This window comes from Sander vitreus, chromosome 13 (genome assembly GCF_031162955.1).
Source record: "Sander vitreus isolate 19-12246 chromosome 13, sanVit1, whole genome shotgun sequence".
Taxonomy (NCBI): Eukaryota; Metazoa; Chordata; class Actinopteri; order Perciformes; family Percidae; genus Sander; species Sander vitreus.
In genome coordinates, this window is record NC_135867.1 from 23,397,721 (window position 1) to 23,420,115 (window position 22,395).

At 41.0% G+C, this 22,395-nt stretch overlaps 1 protein-coding gene across 2 annotated transcripts in view; it reads right to left on the reverse strand.

Moving 5' to 3' along the window:
- Window positions 1–20,374, reverse strand: part of camkk1a (calcium/calmodulin-dependent protein kinase kinase 1, alpha a) — a 70,254-nt gene extending 49,880 nt beyond the window's left edge. The window contains exon 1 of one of the 2 annotated variants that reach the window (XM_078266235.1): window positions 19,974–20,374. The gene's annotated coding sequence lies outside the window, so the exon portion shown is untranslated. The remainder of the gene's footprint in view (window positions 1–19,973) is intronic. The other variant, XM_078266236.1, reaches the window with a different exon arrangement.
- Window positions 20,375–22,395: the final 2,021 nt, after the last annotated feature.

The window sequence follows — 22,395 nt, forward strand, 5'->3', positions numbered from 1 at the left end:
TCTTAGCTTGTGACCATTTAAGTCAATTGCAAAATAACAAGGATTCAGTGCTTTCCATCCAGTACTCAGTCTTGGCCGGGTGGAAGTCAAGCGATAATAAAAATCCTAACTAATAAAATGATTTTTGGCAGAGAGCATTTTGTTCATCTCCAATAAAGACAACACAATTTTACTGCATGGTTTTACAGACTACAGACACCATTCTCACCAGCCTTTATTCTGTTTTAATTACAGGCCACAGTCACCCTAAACCAATACATGTCTTTCTGATATCAAATCAGAGCTCTCTCACACTAAAGAGGTTTTTTCTCTCCCTGGACCCACAGGTAGATCAGGCCCCGTCGCCTGTCGCCCTCCCCTGTCACATTTCATCTAACTCAAAGAAAGCACAGGTCATATTAATTGCAGGGGTGGGGGTGGGGGGAGGAATAAATGCAGGAGACAAAGGGGTGGAAATCCCAGCAGGAACTGGCTGTTCCTGCTGGATGATAGAGAGAGCCTAGGGAACAGTGCACGCATGCACGCACACACACACACACACACACACACACACACACACACACACACACAGAGTCCTCTTTGACACTGAAAATGAACTTAGTCTTCGAACACAATGAAAAGAAAATACACCGCGGTGAGGTTCATTTCAGTTGCTTTTTCAGAATAAGTAAAACATTCTAACTGGAATAAATGTAGTCCAATTCATGTAAGTGTTTTAATGAAAAGTAGACTGTGATTAGTGTGTGTTAATCAACTGTCCTCCAGAAAATCAAGAGCATCAGTTGTTTGTGTACGTTCAACATTGACACACTTTGACAAACTTTGACCCAGGAGACCACTGTTGGCCTCCTGTTCCCACAGTCGTTCCCAACCGTTAGCAGTGGTTATAATTGTAACCATAACGTTGAGGGTCCTCTAAGCTTAAAAAGTCGTAATCTTAACCCAAACCATAATGGTTCTCCAACCTTAATAATTTAGTTAATTTATCCTAAACCACAATAGTTCCCTGAACCTAACCAAGTAGTTTTTGTGCTGAAACTTACCCAGCACCTGTAAACAGACAGATGTGTGTAAAGTTCTTAACAAAAGCAGTACCAGATCAGCAAAGGGTATTATTCTTGAAACGCTGACGTCATCCTGTTGATAAGGGGCATCAGACCAGAAAACACGATATGTGTCGTCCTAAAAGGGTCAGTGTAACGCTTATCAGTTCAATTTTCTAAGCACAAACGGACATTTGGAAAAAAAGAAAAATGGGTTCCAATATCCAATTTTTTATTTTTTTCCGCCTTGACAAATTAAAAAATTTGATCTTTAAACTGTTTTTCCAATTTTCTGTTTTTATTCAGAGGATCAGAAATTTAGAAAATTACAAAATTGCGTCTGGGTTCCAATTATTCAATACTGCAATGGTATTCTCTCCCTCGTTCCGCCTAGCTACGCCCCACCCCCCCACTCGAAACCGTCAGCAATATCAGTTGCAAGCACCTCTGACCCCAAAGTCTATCAGTTTTTAGTTTTTTTGGTCCATATGCAGTTAATGACCTGCATATTCCGCAAAGTAGAGGAAGAGAATACCATTGCAGTATTGAATAATTGGATTGGATTACAAAATTGCATCTGGGCTCCAATTATGTTTTTCCAAATGTCTGTTTGTGCTTAGAAAATTGAACTGATAAGCGTTACACTGATCTTAAAGGGCATGTACCGACAATGTATTTTGTTGCGTTTGTTGATGACATATTGCATATAAGCTGCAGCCAAAAACACACTACAAGGCATACCAATATAGCTAACCACTCCGTAGTATTTAAGTGAGGACATAGTCCTGTGATGATTTTGTGCAAGTGTGTCTTAATAATTACATGTATAGTTCTCTTAATGACATTCAATTCCACCACAGGACTATATACTGTAGCTATTGAAGCAGTTTAATGAAGGGTATTAAGTGTATTTGGCAAAACGTGGATGCTTCACACACATCTTCAACCCGGCAGCACAGAAGATCTACACAATCACCACAGTTTCAAGATTAGTTTCACCAATTCAGTCAGTACTCAACCAAATGTCTCCCCTGAGTTTTGGCATTGAAAAATGGCCTAGCAATGTGTTTTTGCAGAACCTTATGATGTCACAGTGAAGTTGACCTTTGGGATATAAAATGTCATCACTTTATCATTTTATACTATTAGACATTTTTATGAAATGTTGTCATAATTAGCGTAGGAAATCTTAAGTTACGACCCCAAACGTGTTGTGAGGTCACAGTGATCTTTGACCACCAAAATCAAAATCGGTTTTAATCTTCGAGTCCAAGTGCACGTTTTGTGCAATTTGAAAAGATTCCCTCCAGGGGGTCCTGAGATATCACGTTCACAAAAATGGGACAGACGGCTGGACAACCTGAAAACATAATGCTTTTGGCCATGGCTGTCGCCGGCACAGAGGCATAAAAAGTCAGTATGTACACAAGAACACAATGGGCATATGTGAAATCAACAACCACTGCTATGGTTTAAGCGCTAAATAAGCAAAGCAAATACAGCCCAGGTCCTGGCTCACACAAAGACTCCACTCTTCATATTGCTGATGATAAACAATTACAACTGACAGCACAGGAAGTTCATGTCTGTCAGCAAAATCTAGCTTTAAACACATAGAAACAAACACCATAGCTGTAGTCCTTTTCAGTAGAAAGCCCTTTACTGTGTGTTCACCTGTCGCAGACTAATCCCTGGAACTCTTTAATTCAATCCAGAGGATTAACACGCCACTGTACAAGACACAACTTGCTGTATCCGTAAACCTTTTAAACCCATTCTTGTATCATTGTCAATCAATGTGATGTGATTGAGAAAACAGGCTCCCCAGGCTAGACACTGGACACAGGATCCATGAGGGGCGATCAATCTGACTGGACAGAAATACACTCTGGGACAATCCCAACCAATCCAGGGCCACCCTCTCTGAGGTGGACTGCCTCGGGCTATATTAAAACCCAGGATTACACAGGATATAGGAGTGCAAACTGGCAAGTTGGATGAGCCAATTATTTCTCCTGTACTCACACATAGACAATGAGTCTGCAGCTTCCAGCATGGCTGACCTTTCTGGAATTCTAGAAATGTCGCATGACAAGGGTCCCTCTAACAAGGAGCGACCCGACCCTGATTGGCCCTCCCTCCAGACAACAGACATGAAAACTGGTCTGCAGATTTGTGGTGTAGGGGACACTCTATTTTTTCAGGTGGCGCAAGAACAAATCTGAATCACAAATATTCTGGTAAATATTGAAATCACGATTATTTAACACCATTACTCATTGACTTTTGGAAAGATGTTACACTTACAAACTTACTTACAAAACAGTAAAACAGTTAAACATATCAAAAGTGAAAACACCTTGGACTGTGAATTTTCCCTTAATACTTTTCCCGTTAACACTTTTTTTTTAATTCAGAACACAAGACAAAATAAGAGAATACTTGCAAAAAGAAAACGGAATGTGCAAAATAATTGTTTCTCGATAACATTGTCTTTGTGATCGTTAGGAGCCAAAATCAAAATCTCGATCAAAATTTGATTAATTGCACAGCCCTAGCTACTAGTTAATCCTCCATTTTAGAAAGAGTTAGTAGCACTGGGCTGTGTCCCAGATAGGGTTGGCAAGAGAGACTGAAAGAGTTACTGTAATATAGATAAAAAACACAGTGCAGCCCATCTTTAAATTCCCATTCAAAGCATACAACATCATGATGCTGGAAATCTGTGATGATGTGAACCTGCAGAGGATTAATCTCTTGCTGCTGAAAATGAGAAGCCATTTATCTTTTCCATTGGGAGTGATACTCAGTGCCCTCTAACTCCCTCAGAGTCAGAATATCCCAGTGATTTCTATCACTTCTAGAAACCTGCTGCAGCTTACTACCAGACACAGACTCAATAAATATACATACATCATGAGCACACACGGTATATTTTTTAATCTGCTTAAAAAGGAGATAAGAGCCACATATTGATCAGTGTGTCCATTAGCTGACCAAGATTTAAGTGAGATAGTGAGACTTTACTTATAGCGCGTTCCATTTGTATTTTCCGAGGTCAAAGTCGGAAACACGTCCCCTGATCTCGGAACTCGGACAACCACCGAGTACCTTGAGTTCAAAATCCGACATGGCTGCCCCGTGCATCAACAGTTGTTAAAGCTTTAGTAACATACAGTTATTAGCATTTCTGTCTTATTTGTGTCTCACTAAATCAGCCGTACACACAGTCCTGTTCATCTTCTATATGTGGACCTACTGTTACGCTGTTTTATGCACAAAAAAACATGCGTTGCTATCAACTGGTGTTGCTAACAGTGGCTAAACTGGTTAGGGAAAACCCCACAATGAAAAATCTGAGTTGTAAATGGAACGCGTTCAACTCAGGTGTGACGTCATTCCCAGCTCCGGCTTCCGAGTTCCGAGGTAAATGGAACGCACGATTAGGCACAGCGTTGCTTTACGCTAAATGCTCATCAGCATGCTAACATGCTCACAATGACAATGCTAACGTGCTGTAGTTAAACAAGTTTAATGTTGACCATGCTCACCATCTTAGTTTAGGGTGTTAGCATGCTATCTCAGTGAGCCAAATGACTTTAGGCCAGTTGCTCTAACATCACACATGATGAAGACGATGGAGCGACTGCTACGTCACATCCTCAGACCCCAAGTCAGCCACTCACTCGACCGGCTCCAGTTTGCATACCAGGAAAAGGTGGCGTCAGATTGAGAGACAAGCTTGTGCAGATGGGGGTTGATGCTCACCTGGTATCCTGGATAACAGATTACCTGACGGAGAGACCACAGTTCGTCAGGCTGAAGGACTGTTTTTCAGAGACTGCGATCTGCAGCACCGGAGCGCTTCAGGGGACTGTGCTTTCACCCTTCCTGTTCAACCTGTACACTTCTGACTTCAGCGACAACTCTGAGTCATGCCACATGCAGAAGTTTTGTGTATCAGGGATGGACAGGAGGACAAGTACAGGAACCTGGTGGATGACTTTGTGCAATGGTGCAGGCTCAACCATCTGCAGCTGAACGCAACAAAGACCACGGAGTTGGTGGTGGATTTCAGGAGATCTAAGCCACATATGCCACCAGTCTCCAATGAAGGGGTCAATGTGGAGGTGGTCAGCACATATAAGTACCCGGGGGTAGACATGGACAACAAACTGGACTGGTCAGCCAACACGGATGCGCTGTATCCGAAAGGGCAGAGTCGGCTTTACTTCCTTAGGAGGCTGAGGTCATTCAATGTCTGCAGTAAGCTCTTCTGGATGTCAGTCATTGCCAGTGTCCTGTTTTATGCTGTGGTGTGCTGGGGAGGCAGCGTTAAGAAGAGAGACGCTGGGCGACTGAACAGGCTGGTAAGGAAAGCTGGCTCTGTTGTTGGCATTGAGCTGGAGTCACTCACAACAACTGCAGAGAAACGGACCATGAGTAGGATGCTGGCGATCATGGACAATGACCGCCACCCACTACACAGCACGTTCTTTAAACAGAGGAGCATGTTCAGTGGCAGACTTCTGTCACTGTCATGCTCAACAGACAGGTTGAGAAGGTCCTTTGTCCCCAGGGCCATCCAACTCTTCAATACCACACAAAGGGGGAGGGGAGAAACTGCCTTTTCAGCATGAGCCTGTCTCTCTCAGCCCCTACCACCATTATATCTCTGTCTGCTGTACACCTGACTGTCTTATAGGCTATATTAGCCCTCCTCCACAATCTGGACTCTGGTCATAACATCTACATCTTATAACTTATTCCCTGTTATATATTGCTCTTAACGTATATTATTTATTTTCTGTCAAGCAATTCTAATTCTATTAGGTTTACATTCTTGTCTTTTCATAGTCATAGTTAATATGTAATAATAAGCTATTGCACTGTTCAATCCCTACACTGTTCTCTTTTGCACTACCACCATTGCACACAGTCTACCTTAGCACCTTTAAATCTTTAAATTTCTGTGAGTGATTTTATTTATGTGAGATATATGTGTGTATGTGTTTGTTGTGTTATGGTTGTCTAAGCTACTGGATGCCTAAAATTTCCCTCGGGATGAATAAAGTATCTAGATCTATCTATCTATCTATCTATCTATCTATCTATCATGTGAACAAATCCATTCCTGTTATTCCTATAGTCTAAGACAGTCCAAAGATATTAGTAAAGGAAGGAAGTTGTCAGGTTTAAAAAGGAACACGCCGACTTATTGGGACTTTAGCTTATTCAAAGTAACCCCCAGAGTTAAATAAGTCCATACATACCCTTATCATCTCTGTGCGTGTCGTAACTCTGTCTGACGCACCCACCGCTAGCCTAGCTTAGCACAGATCCTGGAGGTAACCGGCTCCATCTAGCCTACTGCTCCCAATAAGTGACAAAATAACGCCAACATGTTCCTGTTTACATGTTGTGATTTGTATAGTCACAGGGTGTATAAATAACAAGGTCACATGAGACACAGCCCTCTTCTAACCGTATACAAACTGGGAACTATATTCTCAGAAAGGCAAAGCACTGCCACTTGGGCGGAGTGATTAGTGCAACACCTGAAAAGCACCGTTGTTACTCTCTGCTCCTCACCACGGGGCTTCTCAGGTGCTGCGAGCAAATCACTCCGCCCAAGTAGCAGAAGTAGCAGTGCTTTGCCTTCTGAGAATATAGTTCCCAGTTTGTATACCCCCCTGACTGAAAACATTTAGATAGTTATCAAAGTAATCCAAAACTGTCTCAAAGCCAACACTAAACTGAAACAAATACACCGTCAATCAAGACACATCTTCCACTGGTGGTGCAGGGCAGGCCATCTTGCAGATTTTACGGTCAACAACATTTCCCGGTAAACTCAAAAGACAGAAGTGTTTCCAGTATTTACGGTCTGACATTTGTTGTTGGTTTTATACATTTGCATACCCACACACACTGTCTGGATGATCTACAGTGACACGCTAATGTCATCATAATGTCAGCACATACTGTACACAGGGGTTTTCCCCTCAGTGTGCCATTATACACATACACGTGTGTGTGTGTGTGTGTGTGTGTGTGTGTGTGTGTGTGTGTGTGGTCTAACAGGTGTTAACTGACTGTGTGTGAAGCCATGCAGGTGCAGATTATAGTATAAGTGTCTAAAACAGCAACACGATGTTCCCAGCCTCACACTGTGAATAATGCTTCAAAGACGATTAGGCACAGAATTACACTTGGTGTGTTATGGCCATATATTTTAAGTTATCAAAGACTGTAGTCAATAGTAATCAGAATTATTTCCTATTTGACTTAGTTTGATTCTGAGGTTAGTCACATGTAAGCATCACTACTTTCTGTAATAAAGAAAGTTACTTTCTGTAAGTGTGTACTTTCTGAACTGTATTTCAGAGAATCATCACTGCAAAAGATGATGAACAGCACTTTACCCTGACTTATCTGTCTCTCACAGCATTTAAACATCAAAACTAAATGTTAATTTTTTTTTAGCTCGTTATCTCAATGGAACAGGTTTCTAAATGTGCTTTGGGTGGTTTAATTCTTAAACAAAATCTGACTCAAGGCTTTGTTCTTAGTTTGGGGAAAGGTCACAGACAGAATACTATGGAGGCATTGCCATTAGCAAGCTGCTGGGATCACAGATGGAGCAAATGTTTAGCCCAGCAGCCCAAGCATTATTTACATTATTTACGGCTCATTTGATTAAACATCCTCATCAGACACAGTTGTGGCACAAAGTTTACAAGCCAAAGACAAAGGTCTGATCATTACATCATCTTCTAGAGCTGCCACGATTAGCCGATTAATGGATCAGTCGATCGGCAGAAAAAAAAATCTACAATTTTTATACTAATAATGTGCACATAGTACTGCATCGGCAACTTCATTACTTATTGATTTGTATCTCTTTTTTAAAGCAAAAATGCCCCAAAAATGCTGTTTTCAGCCCCTCAAAGATGAAGATGTTCTGCTTTTCTCCGTTTCATATAATTGTAAACTAAATACCTTTGGGTTTTAGACTGTTGGTCCGACAGAACAAGATATTTGAAGGTATCTTCTTGGATGGATATTCTTCACCAATGTCTAATATTTTATAGACTAAATCGATTAATCGAGAAATAAAATCAGAAAATTATTCAATAATGATATTTGTTAGTTGCAGGCATACGGAAGTAAAATCAGCTCTGATACAGATTGCAAAGGACCAGAGAGAACATACTGTACAGCAGGTTGAGATGATTTTTTAAAAGCTTCACTTATTTTTGCTGGGTTTTTTCCCCAACCACAGGAAAGTTGTTTTGGGATTTTACTAGCTAGTTTTCATGACATCGTAATATCATGTAATAATCACAAAAAGAAGTCAGCATGACGTCGGAACATTCTCCTGTTATTACTGAACTATTATTTTGTCCTCTCCAGGCTACCAAAGAGCTACTAAAATTCAGCAACCTTACACAGTAGAAATTACACAAAAAGACACTCAATTTCTCCATTTTACAAGCTGGGATTTTACTTTCACTGACAGCAATAACTGACTGATGTGAGCAGCTTTTTACTTAGCCCTCATCTCATGTGCCAGTTGCGTTTTAGAGGGCCAGATTCTTCTTGAGAAATACAACAATTTCAGGCCTCTGAGCAGTGAGCCTCTTTCTCTCTTCATCAATAATGTTAGCGGCAGCATTGAAGAGTCTCTTATTCTCCACCCTGGTACAAGCTACAAAGAGAAATTTAGATGCAGGAGCCAGGAGAGGGGAGACGAGGTTGGTTGATTCTCAAGAAGTGGATTGGATGTGAGGAACGGTTTGCTCACTAAAATAAGTTGTTTTCTCAAAAGAATACCACTAGTGTCCTGGCCTAGGGTCAGATTCTTCTGCTTCTCACTCCTTTCCATTCCTTTCATCAAGAAGATTACCAGCTCTGCTCTTTCATGCAATACCTTGAGGCCTGAGCACAAAGGAGACCTGAGCAGAAATAGGCAAGCGTAAAGACACAGAAGAGGGAAATACTGTCAGCACAGATCTTGGTTGGAAATAGAATTAATACAAATCTAATCTTCTTCTGTTGAACAATGGACAGGCGACATCAGCTATGAGTGATACAATACCAACCCAAAGCAAAATTACATATTTGGGCATCACCATTCATGCATCGCTACAGCGAGTTGTCCAGGACAACTATGAAACTATATTAAGTAGTGTTCAAAGAGATCTGGCCAATTGGTTTGCGCTGCCGGCATCGCTACGATCCAGGATTGCTGTTGTTAAAATGAACATATTTCCTTGTGTGAATTTCTTAAGTACAATTATCCCCTTACCCCCACCAATACATTTCTGGAAGAAACTTGATACCGTAATTCGGCAGTATATTTGGAATAATAAACAACCTAGGCTAAAATACTCTACCCTGCAACGTACCACAAACACAGGAGGCCTGGCCCTCCCCAACCTTAAAGTGTACCACAGAGCTTTTCAGCTAAGGGCCCTCAGAGTGTGGATGGACCCCTAATCTACAGGTCCATGGAGAGAAATAGAGCAAAACCTCACTGGAAGTCTAAGACTGCAAGACCTTGCCTTTACAGGTGTGTGTCCAAAAAAGTGTATGCTAGCCTATGGCCCTATTATCACCAACACATTGACCAACTTTAAATAGGTCGAGGAGCAACTACGCTACACCAATAAGTGGCATTTGAACACCCCAATTTGGCACAACATTCACTTAATGTCTGGTAACAAACCTTTTGTTTATAACCAGTGGAGTGACAGAGGTATTTATACCTTAGACAAGCTATTCAATGATGAAGGTATGTTAAGTTTTAAAAACCTGAGAGCTAGCTTTGAGGTCCCTAGGACATCCTTCTTCCTTTATCTTCGCTTAAGATCAGCCCTAAAATGTTATGGAGTGCCATGAGGGAACAGTCTTGAGGCGCACCCAATCATTAAATGGCTTGTTGATTCTCCGGTGAGATTATTAGTGTCCAGGATTTATGCTAAACTGATGCAAGTATCTGTAGGAGAACTCCCAATAGTAAAGAAATGGGAGCAAGAGCTGAGCCCGGAGGGGAACGTAATTAATTGGGAGACAGTTTGGGACAACATTTCCCACTGTTCCAAGAACCCAAATCACCAGCAGATCCACTTCAACATATGCCATAAGACATATTGGACTCCTCAGAAGAGATACGTCTCTAAAGTCATTCCCACTCCCTATTGTACGTTCTGTCAACCTGAACAAACTGGAACTTTCCTGTACATGGTCTGGGAGTGTGAACAGGTACATGAGTTTTGAAATAAAACAACATCAATAATATCTGATGTGATAGGATGTTGAATTCCTACTGACCCGATTGTTTTGTTACTTAATGACGACTTTAAATTACACCTACTTGGGAGACGGAAGAAAATTTGGCTAGCCGGCTCAACCGCAACCAAGAAAATTATGGTGCAACGCTGGCTCCCCCACACTCGCTTTGTATAAAACAGTGGTTGGCGTATCTTTTAGACATAGTTATGCTTGAGCTCTTTACAGCAAGGATTAACAAAGCCAAATCATCAACTATAGACCTATGGAGAAACGCAGCAGCACAGGTATCAGTCCTAATGACCTCAGCATGACAAGAATAAGAGAGTGACTAGGCAAGGTGTGATTCCCGATTCCTGTTTTGTTTTTTGTTTGTTTTCTTCCCTCGAGACCGCAGAGGGTGGGGGGTGGGAGAGGGTTGTTATTCTTGTTCAATTGTGTTTGTCTGTTCTGTAGGTTTAAAAATATAAAAAAGTAATAAAAAATGGATCTTAAAAAAAAGAAAGAAATAGAATTAATACTTATGTACTCTTATATATATTGTTGTTTAATTAATTGTAAATTACAGTTTAGTTCTATTGCTTTAACCATTTTACAGTTTCTGTCTTCAGCACAAATGTGTTTGCACCACTCCCTCCCCTCTTTTCAGCCTTGTAGAAACTAGATAAGGATGCTGCATTCTCTCAGACTGAACTAAACCTTCTTTACGCAAAGTAAAATACATACTTAAAAGAATTTGTTGAGTGACTTACTTCAGATCTAGTTATTAGAATATCCACCACACCATGTAATGAGTAGGGTTTAAAGCTGTAGGCTTTGGCAGGACTTTAGGTCCAGAAAGTTTAAACAAAGACTGTATGCGAAAGATTGTATTGCCCTTCAGACCACTTAAAGTATGTGAAAAAGGCAGATGGTACAAAGGGGGGTGCGGGAGTGATAGATAAAAGAAAGTATGTCGAAAATGTGATACATCGGGCAAAGATGCACGCAATGTTCTGTATGCGATTATTTTTCAGACAAGAAGTATGGGAATGTCTAAGTAGCTACACAGGAGTCTGAGAATGTTTTAGTAGCTATGCAAACGTCACACGAGGAGAGCAAAGTGGAGTCAGATCAACGGACCAATGAGATGTGGACACATCTGGTCAACATATATTGAGTTCCATCAATTGCCGATACCAAAGAATGGATGGGGGCCTGGGCTGGGTGGTGGTAGCTGGGCTACAGCAATTCGGCCTCTGTGAAGCTGTATTTAGGCACAGTGGTGCTTTGAGCTTAGTGCTAACATGCTCACAATGACTATGCTAACATGCTGATCTTTAGCAGGTATGTTTACGATGTTCAGCTCCTTAGTTAAGCGTGTAAGCATGCCAACATTAGCTAATTACCACTAAACTAGAGCTGCAAAGATTAATCGAATAGTGGTCTATTAAATTAATCACCAACTATTTTGATAATCAATCGGTTTGAGTAATTTCTCTGATTCAAGCTTCTTAAATGTGAATATTTTCTAGTTTCTTCACTCCTTTATGACAATAAACTGAATATATTTGAGTTGTGGACAGAACAAGACATTTGAGGATGTCATCTTGGGCTTTGGAAAACACCGATGGACAATTTTCACCATTTTCTGAGACCAAACTACAAATCCGAGAAAATAATCAACCGATTAATCGACAATTAATATAATTGTTAGTTGCAGCCCTACAATACACACAATGTGAGGATCATGGGAATGTCATTAGTTCTGTTGGTTTTTGGTCACAAACCAAAGTACTGGATAAGTTGACAATTTGACCAGCCAGACCAACCAACATTACCATCCCAAGAGCCTGCCCCCTAGTCTGGCTGTCACCAGACCAAGCTCAATCTTTTAAGATTGAACATGAGTCTGGGGAGTCTGCTCTGTATTTTCTACTGCACAAGAGGCGTGATCAACGGGCATAGTTCAAATGACTCTGTGCGCAATTGGATAGTCCTTCAACCAATCAGACCAACGATCCAGGTGAGGTAGCAGCGACAGCGGCATCAACGGGTTACTGCCATGGAGTGCTGCGCTTCGGTGGCCGGCTTGTTGAACGTAACCAAAAAGCTGCTTGGTCGCTTCTCTATGGTCATCGTGTTAAACCCGCCAATAGCACGCCAGGTGGATAAGCCAGTTTGTGATTGGTTCCCATAAATTTGTAACGGAAGCAGGATAGATAAACGTACAGGTTTCCAGCCTGAGCTGCAGGGCAAAATTAAATCGCCAGCAGATCGGGTCTACCTGCCCCCAGCATGGCTAGCAAAAAATAATGAAATTTTGTTGTGGCGAAAATATGTGACCATGGGTAGACATGATTTTCTAAAGACAAGCTGCCTACCCCAGCTTTAATGACTTATGCGATTCATTTTATCAGGCTTTTTCAGGCAACATATGAGGCATTACTATACTGCCCTGTGTTTATGTTGTTTTGTTTCATCTTTTAAAGTGTAGCACTTTGTCAATATCAGTTCTGTAAACTAAATAATAATAATCTTTAAGACGTTTATTAACAATGATGAAGACATCACCACCGATGATGGTTTATAGATACATGTGATGTTATAAATAGCCACAGCCGTGCGTAGTGGTCAGATAAACGTCTTGTCATCCCTAGAGCCATGCCGATAACTGCACCCCACTGCATAACAGCTGCACCCCACTGTATACTGTAACAAACTCAACCAGCCATCAATTATTTCAGTTAGCCCACCGGCCATATGGATAGTACAGCAGGGCTCTGGGGACACACAGCCCACAATGACATCTTGAGCTATCAGGGCATTTAAATAACACATTCAGATATAACATTTTAAGAGAATTTAAGATTTACTTGGAACTATGAGATATTCAACGTTGAGGTGATAAGTAGGGCTGGGCAACATATCAATATTATATTATATCGTGATATGAGACTAGATATTGTCTTAGATTTTGGATATCGTAATATGGATGAAGTTTTGTAGTATTTTCCTGGTTTAAAAGGCTGAAGTTAGACGGTTCTAGCTGTTCTATTATTTGCCTTTACCCACTCAGTCACAGTGTTGGGAGTAACGGCATTTAAGTATAACGGCCTTACTAACGGCGTTATTTTTTCGGTAACGGAGTAATCTAATTAATTACTTTTCCCATCGTTGCAACGCCGTTATCATTACTGAGAATGTAAAGTGGCGCGTTACTACAATTTGGTTGAATGAAGCGCGAGGTGTCAGGCTTTGGCTACACATCAGCTGCCTGGAGAGAGCAGGGGTGGGGATGATGACACCATTGCAAATGCGATGATGATTGGCTGGGTGGGCGGTCTATCACTCAACACAAGACAGCGACAAAGACGACGAGCCAGGGAAATTCAAAGGTAGCGTTCTTGAACTGGAAGTACCGGCACTACTTCTCGCTCATTGAAATTAAAGGCAAGAATGTTTATGTAACATGGACGCTATGCCCAGGAAAAAAGACTTTATCCACGTCTGCCTCAAGCAACTCGAATCTTATGAAGCACCTCACATCAACACATGCTAACACTACACTTGTTGCTGCTGCTAACCCAACCCCAAGCCCAAATGCAGCCAGCATGAGCTCCAGCGAAGGAGACGCAGCCACTCTGTTAAAACAAGCAACGCATGATTTTTCTGTATATAGTGTTTTTATTCTTAAATCAGTTAATATAAACATATTTGACGTTAAAGATGTTATAGAACGTAATAGCGTTATAGAACATAAAAAATAACGTCACAGTCACTTTGCTGAGTAACTAATTACTTCTACAATGTGGTAACTGAGTTACTAACTCAATTACTTTTTGGGAGAAGTAATTTGTAACTGTAACTAATTATTTTTTTAAAGTAAGATGACCAACACTGCTCAGTCATATCCACATTATTGATGATAATTTATCTAAAATTTAATTGTGAAGATATTTTGTTAAAGCACCAATTGTCAACCCTACAATATCGTCGCAATATCGACATTGAGGTATTTGGTCAAGAATATCATATCTGATTTTCTCCATATCGCCCAGCTCTAGCGACGAGGCAAGAGAATTTGACAAAGCTGCAGCAGTGTCACTTTTACTCATATATTCAGTGCCTGATAATGCTGTTAACATTGTCTCTTTTGTCAAACTGAGCTACTTAAACAAATTATTGTTTATACAAAATCTGTCCGATTGGCAGCAGGTTGGTTAAACAACATGTTAATGGATTCTCTGTTTTCTTGGCTAAACGATTTTGGTTTGACTTCAACCTTCTTAGAACTGATGTTCTGATAAAAGAACTCAACTAGTGTAGGTTCCCAGTGGGTGTCTCATTCATGCTGATGCCTCTCACACACAGGCTAATGAGAATGGGAAAAAAGTGCTTGGATGAGGTTAACTAAAAGATGTGAGAACCCCCAGTGTCCTTACTGGTCGTGCTCTGAATAATGAAGGCTAATATGCAGATGGGTTTTGCGCCTGGCAAAGTACTAATTAATGAGGATCTGGAAACGTATTTATGTATTCACTCTTACACACAAAAAAAACCTCAAAACATTTGTAACTGACTTGTCTCACTTCAAGTTTCACAATTACGTTTCTTTTAATGTAGCTGACATCTGAATCATATTTGGAATGGGATGCAAATATGCAAGAGTGAAAGGTACCATTCAATTACAGCAGGGTGCCCATTTTTTTTTCTTTTTTAATTAAAGGCCTTTTATTTATCAACCTTGAGTGCCTGGATAGGTTTTTTTAGGACTTTTTTGGTCATAGATCTTCCTCCTCTCTGTGCCGTTTTCTTTCTGTTTTCATTATTGATGCATTCTGTTCACAACAACGTATTCAATACAATGTGCTATATATAGTAGAAATAAAAAAATCTACATGGGCATTTTTGGTTCCGGGTAACATATAAAGTCCTCCTCTGTATAATGCCTGTTGCGGATGACTCTTATTCTTTGCCAATTTTAATCCAACTCTGTGTCATCTTTGTGTGGGCAGTGCGTTTCCATGAACGACGTGCAGCTTCCTTCCGTGGCCCCAGTGCACGGAGCTCAGTGCAGACAAGGTCTGCCGAGATATGCGAGATCCACTTGATCTCAGCAGACCTCCGTGACAAGTTTCACAGCATTTGGCGGATATTACATTGGCTGCTCCTAAATCTGTGCGCTGCGGCAACGGAGAAAGCCACACACCGTTCATCCGCATACACTGCCCACACAAAGATAACACAGAGCTGGATTTAAATCAGCCAAATATCTGTTAAACTGCTACCATGGAAAACGGCCACTGAGACGCTTGAAGTTGAGAGGCAGTTTCCACAAATATGTCCAAAAACTGTTTGATTATGCACAATAGTGGCAGTATCTTTAGTTTAAATTTCCGAGGGCACTTCGACATGTGACAGGAGGAGCCAGGGATCATTCAAAGATCTGACAGATGCATACTGTATTCCCATGCATTTATCGGCTCTTGTCAAACAAAACAATCACAAGGTCACAGATCACAAAGTGACTGAGTTTTGTTAACTCCTCTTCGGCTACTTTTGGGACCAGTCATGGCAATGGGGGCTTATATTTTACAGAACATACACAACTACTGTAATCCTGGCTAATTTTGCACCCCTTCCTTAAAATCCCTTCATTGTCATTCTAAAATATGGGTATAGGAAACAAAATGAATAAGAACAATAACATTATAGTTAAAGTGTAATACTTTTAAATATGATGCAAAAATATTGAAAAATGAGTTGAGTGGTGGTGAGGTAGTGAAGACAGAGATCTTATTGTCTGATTGACAAGAAAAAAAGACTGAAAATGTAAACATTAGTGCACAGACTAAGTCCATAGCAGCAATGACAACCAGTATGAGGTAAACAGCACTGCTTATATTGTGCATACTTCCTCCTGATTGGGCGGCTTGTTTCCTGGAAGCAGCCTCAGTGGAGTCATTAGTGAAATTATTTGATGTATGTTTGTGAGCTCCTATGGCAACCACTCATTACACAGAAATGAAAGTTGAACACAATTCAACACATTACACAATTTTGAACTTCATGTGGATATTTGTCTTAATTTATCAATGTTAAACTCAATGTCTTGTTGTTTTTCATTTTGTGTACGATTTCTTAGTTGTACAGTATGCACCGAATACTACAGAATCACTACAGCATGTGTTGTTTAAGTGAAGGCCTGATTTGTGTCCACGGTAACATTTGATGCCTCAGAGCTGGGAAGCAAGGAAGAGTTGGCGAGAGACTCTGGCACAATCAGAAGCCTCAATTTAAAGGGGTACTCCAGCAATAAAGTATTATACATGCATAAAGTTAGGAGACTTGAGAGAGGCAGAATAAAAAGACTAATGCTGCGTTTACACACAGATGTAAAGTAGGCAGTCTCTGGCCTCTCATAAATCTTTAGCTCTGTGCGACTGTTGCTTTACTTCACATACTCTTTTCTAGGGCTGGGTTAAAATAATTGATTCTCCAATTAATCAATTTCTCTTATTGTGCTAGCTCCCTTGTGTATTTTTTTGAATTGATTCTTAGCAAAAAACCCTTTGTTATTTCACAAATACGTGCTCATTCATGTGTAATTACTTCCACCAACTAATCAAAGTATTCTCATAAGCGTAGAATCTGCCATTCAGAATCATTCAGAATACATATGAGCGAGTCACTCGAATGTATTCTACCATGTTGCGCCTCCATCTTTAAAATACATTAGCCAAAGAGGGACATACCTTTGCGTTTCGCACTTTTACACTCACTGGCACCGTGACAAATGCCAGGGAGGGAGGGGGAGAAGATTACTCAGCGACTGCCGGTAGATTTGAAAGCTGGTTGAAGATGGAGCACCTATCTAGGACATGTAATGGAGGCGCCAAGGAAGTTAGAAAGAGAATTAAAAACGACAACGCGACAGTTGTCTTGTCGACTTGTTGTGGGAGTAAAAACAACAATGTTATTTTCTGAATGTTATCAGGGCATTGACTGTTGTGAGTTACAGATGGCCAAAAAAAATAAACTAAACTAAAAAAAACATCAACACACTGATAGTGTGGCTAGTATGACTCTTTTAAATATAGGCTTTAGTACACTCATACCTTTAATGGATATACGCCAAACCCTATTAATGCCTAACCCTAAGGTCATGAAATGACACACACACACACACACACACACACACACACACACACACACGTATATATGTATGGATGTAGCTATACAGTGATTTATGATTTAGTGATCATGATGACCGACAATTGTTGCAATAAGAGAAGCATTAGGGTACAGCAGTGTTCACAACCAGCACAGACCAGTCAAAGAGCAGACATGCTTTCTGTTTATTCCCAATTCTCAGAGTTTAACTGTGCTTGACATAATATGGGTGAATGATGTCCAGGCCTCTATGTAAAACTGTTCATGACACTGAGGTAGTAGTACTAATACACATTAACCGGCATACGTTAACACAGGGATACACATACAATGCTGATTTCGTTCCCACCCCCTGTCTGACTAAAATGATTTCCCAGAGGGGCTAAAATAGCTGGGAGCTGGTTTGTTTTTTTTGGTAGCTGGGTCGCAGCTTTGGTATGATTACCAAAGCCCACTTGAAGAAGTGTTACAGCCGTCAGCACATTCAGCAATACAAGAAACAGAAGTGATGCTGGACTTGCTAAATTACACCAAGCAAACCATATAAAACATGCAAGCACAAGTCAAAATGACGCAAGACATTACACCACTGTAAACCTTGTTCTTTTCAATCAGAATACACCTCCTTCCTCAAAGGAAAACCCATCCAGACCAATATATCCATAGTGAAAAGAACAACTATTGGCACATATCTGGGAACATTTCGTTTTCCATTTTCTGTTCTCCATATACACATGACTGGACAAACCACAATTTTGCGGCAAGATTCAGCAATTGCACAGGTACAACTGGACAAAATGCAAGGAAGCCACATGATCCTGGGTTTCTTGGATTGGAAAAGCATTTAATTGCGCTCTTAGGCCTGATACAAGCCCGTCATACATTGTGTCACAGTCCCATGTTGGGCATTTAATGCTCATATAGTTGCATACAAAACGTAATATGAATGCACAAGAGGAAAGAACTGCTCTGTCTGCAGCAAAACATGCAGCCTCCAGCCAATTCAGCAGAGCTCATTCTAAATATTGGCCTGGGAAGATCAACACAGTGTCAAAGTAAACCAACCATAACTGAAACTGGTTTTCTCTTTGCTGAGCAGACACTATGCACAGCGGACTCTACTAATTCATTGGTCAGGCGTTAGGAACGATGGATGTAATGTAATCTGTAATTTGTTGCATGTCATTCATGTAATCGTTGTTTCAAGGTGCAGCGCAGGAGAGTCGATTCATTCTGAAGTCACCCTTCAAGTCAATTCAAAAGGAACAATTCAGCCCCGTGCCTCATGAATGAGGGATTAACAGGGTAAAATGAGCACCACTTGAGGCGGACATGAAGCCATTGCTTGTTTAAATGAGACACCAAGTCATTTTAAAGCAGTGAAACCACGTTTTGTTGTTTCTTTTTCCTTAAAACCGACAAAACCTGAGTAACTTTCTGTTAAATGAGGTCACAAAATGTCACAAAATAGGCCTAATAAAAATAACAAATGTGCAGTACTACAGTCAGAATGACAGGTCAACCAGGGTCCCTAAACATGATCATTTGGGCTGCCACACCCCTCTATTCTTATTATTGAATGATACCTCCACTTGTCTTGTTAATTGTTTAATCATTTTATCAACAAAAATATTGAATAATCCTTATTTCTTTTAACCAGAGCCCAAGAGATCATCTTTAAATTGTTTATATTGTCAAACGTACTGTCCACATCCCAAAAGATATCCAATTTACAATATAAACAACAGAAAAAAAGATAAATATCCTCACATTTGAGAAGCTGGAACCAGCATGTTTGGCATTTATGCTTGACAAATGGCCTCTAGTGTTGTTGCTGATTAATTGTCTGTCTGTTGACTGATCAATACATCATTTCAGTTCTTCATATCAGGAACCTTAGATATACACACAGACTCCTATGAAGATGGGTCAGAGGGGGAAACCTGTGATCAAAGCAGAGATCCCTGTCTGACGAAATCCTCTAGTTGTTAGGGACCTCCTTTGGTCGCCTTGAGAGGCCCCTGGTGCCCCCCCCCCCCCGGACCCCAGTTTATAACAGCTAAATGCCCTATGTCAGAGGCGTGAGGATACAGCATTTTACGACAGATGCATGACCCAGGCACATACATGGCGTGCAAGTCAGTGCAGCTTTCAATTTCACGGCGCAAAGTGCGTGTCCGGGCGCGTGTGTAAAGTGGTTCAAATCCAGTGCAACTGCAGAAGAGTCAATAGCCTTATGTGCCTGACAGTGAACAATTCATTGACTTAACAACAATAAAACACGGCGGGGAAACACACACACACACACACACACACACACACACACACACACACACACGCACGGGTGCAGTGTGATCCATCTGCAATGCACAAGCGGATTTACTTCCCCATATTTTACACAGCAGCAGCGACCTGCCGGCCCTGCGACTAAACGGGAATGGAATGAGACAGAAATGAGACGATCTTAAAAGTTTCACTTACCCAAAGGAGTAGTCAGGCGTGTTTAAGTCCCTTTAAGGGTTCAAGTCAAAGGGAGAGGGATGTCCCGTTTGGATGCACGCGCGGTGCCTGTTTGATTCACTCTACTCACAACCGATCGTTAACACATAGCATCCGTACAGGCTTCTGTGCGATAAGTGTTTCTGAGGATCAGCTGTGGCTGACCTGAGATGTTTGTGTGTGTGTGTGTGTGTGTGTGTGTGTGTGTGTGTGTGTGTGTGTGTGTGTGTGTGTGTCCCATGTGTCACACCCTCTCTTCCGGAAACCACGGACAGACCTCCCTCACTAGAGCCAGAGCGCAGACACCCAGCGGCTGAACGTACATACTACCAGTCCGCAGCTGGCTATTGTTGCACCACTGCAGCGTGCACACAGCGGAGGAAGGGCTGCTCTCACACACTTTGAGACCGCTTTTGAAGCACGTCGACAGCACACAGATGACCCCAACTTTTATTATTCGACAAGAAATGAATCCATGGGTCCTAAGATCCGCCCTGTTCCCACAGCATGGCCAATACCGTGCCATTATTCCCTGCACTATATTATAGGCTACTAATATCACCATTTCTGATTTACATAACGTAATGTAGCATTATGAGTGCATGACAATTAGATTTTACGTTTTGATAACCAGAGATGCCACATGTGTGAATATTCTCTACCTACTGCTCCTCCATTAAATATTGGATTTAACTAACAGTGGATTTATTGAGTAAAAGTGCAGCTAGCGCCTCTACTGGCCATGTTTCTATTTCATTTCCCAATTGAGTGAATTCTAATAAATGAACGTCTGAGTAATTAGTGAAGATAAGCAGAACAGCTTTGTGACTGCAGAGGGTAACAATCTAATTAACTGACTCCACTGTAGCCTATAACGGAGCATGTTGTAGGCAGTAAATTCATCAACGATAGCCATCACAATCAATTACATACATTACCTGAAGACGCATTTAACCTTTTTTTTCCCACCCTAAGGGATGTTTGCTTAGCAGGGCTTCTTCACCTCACATTCACATACATTTACACTTCAGAGCTGCTGGTGAATTAGACTGCAGTCTCCTACTGCAGTGGAGTTATAGATAATGCAGAATGGATTTTGAGAGAAATCCATTTTTAGAAAGCCATCATGTTGGTGGCATTTTTCTAGAACCAGTGGTGGAATGTAACATTTACATTAACGGTACATTTACTTAAGTACTGTACTTAAGTACACATTTGAGGTACTTGTAATGTACTAGAGTCTTTTCTTTTCATGCCACTTTCTACTTCTACTCCACTACATATTGTACTTTTTACTCCACTACAGTTTTCTGACAGCTTTAGTTACTAGTTACTTTACACATTAAGATTTTTGCACGAAAAAACACATGTAGTTTATAGAATACAATGCTTTATTATACATTAAGCTACTCAACAATATAACGGCCTACAAGTCCAGCTGAAATGATTAGCTGATTAATCACTCTCAGTGGATAGACAGAACTGTTTGGATCGTTTCCAGTTTTTAAAATGTGAGGATTTTTCTGCATTGAGTACTTTTACTTTTAGTACTTTAAGTACTTTTTCTGATGATACTCACATACTTTTACTTAAGTAACATTTTCAATGCAGGACTTTTACTTGTAACAGAGTATTTTTACAGTGTGGCATTAGTGCTTTTACTTAAGTAAAGGATCTGAATACTTCTTCCACCGCTACTGGCTTTAGCCTACTGTCACTGTCAACATTGCACAGTATATTAGACTATTTCTCAGCTGGTTGACCAAACAGACAGGGGTTCCGGTGGGTACTTTCCCTTCCGCTGTCGAGGCCGGGAGGGAAGTTCATTGCAAGTTCATGTAGTTTCTTGGCAGCTTGAGCCCCTCGGCCCAACGCTGGCTGACACCATGGGGCGAGGGGCAGAAGGTCTTCCCTCACAGAACAATCACCCCCAAAATTTAAAGTATTTTTCAACCTTTTCTGTCCCCAGGGGCTTTTTCTGGATGAGTGTCTTCAGAGAGCCCGCCACACAGCGAGCAGCCTCCGCTTGTTTTCATATGAGTCATAGTGCAAATCAGCCAGCAGCACACAGCCTTGTATGTGCATAGAAGATCGGCCACATCAAGCTAGTATATAGGCATGGTGCATGACCAAAGATCTGGGACTCCTGCTTCTGTTAGAACTTAATCCTGGTTTAAAAGTAGAGACATTTTATACTATAGATACTTTCTGTACCACTGTCCTGACATGTTGCTTTGACTTTAGCAGAGCACCTGATTCAATTAGAAGAAGTTTTGCACATTATTAAAACAGGCACATTTAGACCAAAAGAACCTATTCCATCCCAACACCTTTGTCCCTGTGTGTGACCTTTCCTTCATTTCTCTATCATTGTGCGTTTCATGTGTGTGTGTGTGTGTGTGTG